At 38.0% G+C, this 3,708-nt stretch overlaps 1 non-coding gene across 1 annotated transcript; it reads right to left on the bottom strand.

Annotated features, from left to right (window-relative positions):
• Nucleotides 1–2,515: 2,515 nt before the first annotated feature.
• Nucleotides 2,516–2,622, bottom strand: LOC128290872 (small nucleolar RNA R71). The gene has a single exon (XR_008280654.1). It is a non-coding gene; the product is annotated as a small nucleolar RNA R71 (small nucleolar RNA).
• Between the last annotated feature and the right edge of the window lie 1,086 nt (nt 2,623–3,708).

The following is a 3,708-nucleotide window of genomic DNA, read 5'->3' as shown; positions in this document are numbered from 1 at the left end:
CGGTAAGGTAGTTGCCTATGCGTCTCGACAGCTTAAGAGTCACAAGGCTAATTATCCGATGCATGATTTGGAGTTGGTGGAAGTTGTCTTTGCATTGAAGATTTGGAGGTACTATCTGTACGGTGAGAAGTGTACCTTCTACACTGATCACAAGAGCCTCAGGTATCTCCTCACTTAGAGGGAGTTAAATCTTAGGCAGCGTCGATGGGTTGAGCTGCTCAAAGACTACGACTGCAATATTGAGAATCACCCCGGTAAGGCCAATGTGGTGGCCGATGCATTAAGCCATAGGACTGTGACCGATCTGAGAGCAATGTTCGCTCGATTGAGTCTTTATGACAACAGAAGTCTTTTGGCAAAGCTACAAGTGAAGTGATAAACGCCAAATTATACATATTTCTACCCCAAATACTTAGCATATTTATGGATTTTTATTACTAGATTTGTGAATTTTGGTCTATTAATTCGGTTATTTCATGTTTTGTACTCAGGAGAGCACCAAGAGTCAAAATGAGCCAAAAACGAGCAAAAAAGGGACAAAACGGACCAAATCGAGAAGATGACACGGCCTAAGCCTTGCCACACGGGTAGCTCACATGCCCGTGTCTTTCGAGGGTGTCGACCAAAGCTTTCACGAGTCACACAGCCTAGCCATTAACCCACACAGCCATGTGCAATTTAACGGATCGAACACGACCTAGCAATCACGACACACGGTCATGGCACACGGGCGTGTCCCTTTTTTAATAAGCTATATTTTACATTGAAAAGGATACTTAGGGAGGAAGATAGTCAATCCAAAGCCTATATAAACACCCTAAGTATGACTTAGAAAGCGGGCCTCCCTCCAGAACTTTTCTGGAGTACAAAACCACACACTGGGAATTACTTGAAGGAAACAAGACAATCCATCCCAAAAGCCGGAGCTAATCCAAGACTGAAGATCTCTCTCAGAATTCCTTCAGGGGTTTTAGAGTTTTCTTTATGTTTTGTTATTTTCATACTTTTGAGATGTACTCTTATTTTATTATGAACTAAACCCCTTAGATACCTAAAGGGGTTGAAACCTATGATGGATCTTGGTTTTTTTATCTAAACTATATGATAAATAATTGATTTGTTTTTAGTTATGTGTTCTTATTGCTTGAATTAATATTCTGGGTATTAATTCATGATTTGATGTGCTTATGCAGAGGAGAAAAAGTCCCTATCTAAGAATAGATTTGGCATAATTAAGTGGAGTTGATCGAACGCCTAGAAATAGGATTACGAGATTTTACCGGATTAGGGTGAAACCTAATATGGGAGTCCATAGATCGATTTACTGCTTCCCTAGGGGTTTTAATTAAGAAAGTGATTTCAATTAACTCAACTTAGGGTTAGAAGTTATTAGTCTCGAAAGAGATAATAATATAGGTTAGGGAGTCTCACGAATCAAGTCAAGTGAATAAATCGTCTGGTTCAGAGTCAGATAACAAGTGAAATCTAGGTGGATTCCTCCTTGGGTGTCGTCTTTATCAATTACTTTTCTTCAAGTCTTTTTCCAAATTTTCTCTTTATTTTAGTTTAATTAGTTAATTAGTTTAGTTAATTAGTTTAATAAACAACCCCTATTTATTGCTAGGTTAAATAATAAAAAGATAGTTATTACCAGTACTTTTGGTTCCTGTGGGTACGATATCCCGGTCTTGCCATTACTATACTATTGTTCGATAGGTGTGCTTGCCTTTTCGTCGTGATAATAGCTAGTCCAGGTTTGATCTTCATTATAAATATTTATTACTTGTTACGAATCACGCGATCAAGTTTTTGGCGCCGTTGCCGAGGAACTAAAATATTAGGAACACTCAATTTTTATTACTTTAGCCATTTATTTTTTCTTGCAATTTAATTATTACTAATTAATTTACTTTTTCTTTCTTTTGGTATGTTTTCTTAGTTTATGATTAGAAGAAACCCGTCAGGACCATTACTTTTTGACGAAGAAATCGATCGCACAGTTCGTAGAAACAAAAGAGAAATAAGGCGAAGCTTAAGATACACAGAGAACGAGTAAGAAGACGATACTCAACCCCCAACCGAAGAGATGACTGAAAACCAAGGCAATCAGCTACCTCCTGCAATTGCGGCTAATCAAAATCCGGATCCACGTACTATGTATGATTATGCTAAACCTTCTCTAACAGGAACTGAATCTAGCATAGTTAGACCAGCTGTAGCTGCAAATACTTTTGAACTGAAACCTAACACAATTCAAATGATACAGTAGTTTGTTCAGTTTGATGGTTTGCAGGATGAAGATCCCAACACTCACTTAGCAAACTTTCTGGAATTTTGCAATACATTTAAAATCAATGGCGTTTCTGATGATACCATTCGTCTTCGGGTATTTCCTTTTTCATTGAGGAACAAAGCTAAATAGTGGTTGAACTCGTTACCACGAGGGCCAATTACTACTTGAGAACAAATGACTGAAAAATTTCAACTAAAATATTTTCCGCCGGCTAAAACGGCTAAGATACGTAATGATATTTCTTCTTTTGTACAGATGGACTTAGAAACACTTTACGATGCATGTGCGAGATACAAGGATCTATTGCGAAGATGCCTTCACCATGGGTTACCGCTTTGGCTTCAAGTACAAACATTCTATAATGGTGTGAATCCCTCAACAAGACAGTTGATTGACGCAGCTGCTGGAGGAACCATCAACAACAAAACACCTGAAGAGGCTTATGAATTCATTAAAGAAATGTCACTGAATAATTATCAGTGGCAAGTCATGAGGACTAAGCCAACAAAAATAGCCGACGTTTATAACGTCAACTCAGTTACTATGCTGTCAAATCAGGTAGAACTTCTCAATAAAAAGATTGATGGTTTTCTTAGTTCTACGCAGGTATATCCAGTAATGAGGTGTGACTCAAATGGAAGAGGTGTGCATACAGAATATCAATCCTTCCATCCTACAACCAAAGAGGAACAAGTCAACTATATGGGTAACAATAACTTTAGATCTCAAAATAACCCATACAGTAATACTTATAATGTAGGTTGGAGGAACCACCCAAATTTCTCCTGGGGTGGTCAAGGGATTCAAAAGCCACAAAATCCTCAGGGTTTTCAACAGCCACCTTATCAACAAGAGAAGAAACCAAACCTTGAGGAGATGCTCTCAAAATTCATATCAATGTCAAAAACCCGTTTCCAAAATACCGAGACAACACTTAAAAATCAACAAGCATCGATCCAAGGACTCGAAACTCAGATAGGTCAGCTATCCAAACTAATCTCCGAACGACCACAAGGTAGCTTACCAAGTAATACTGAACCTAACCCAAGGGAACACCTCAACACAATTAGTACTCAAGATAAGGAAGGATTCATTGTGCCTGAGCCAGAATTGATGCAAGAAATTGTGGTGAGAAAAGGTAAAAGTGAGGTAAGTCATAACAAAACGGTGAATGAAGAATATAAACCTCGTGTCCCATATCCTAACATGACAAGGAAAGACCGCTCAGACGAATAATTTGGTAAATTCCTTAAACTTTTGAAAAAATTACATATTAACTTACCGTTTATTGAAGCTCTGTCGCAGATTCTGAATGTAATGAAATTTTTAAAAGAGCTTTTAGTAAATAAACGGAAGTTGGACGAAGCTTCGCATGTGGAGCTAAACGCAGTCTGCTTAGCTATTCTACAAAATAA

Source organism: Gossypium arboreum, chromosome 3 (genome assembly GCF_025698485.1).
Source record: "Gossypium arboreum isolate Shixiya-1 chromosome 3, ASM2569848v2, whole genome shotgun sequence".
Classification (NCBI taxonomy): Eukaryota; Viridiplantae; Streptophyta; class Magnoliopsida; order Malvales; family Malvaceae; genus Gossypium; species Gossypium arboreum.
This window is presented reverse-complemented; position numbering and strand designations above follow the sequence as displayed.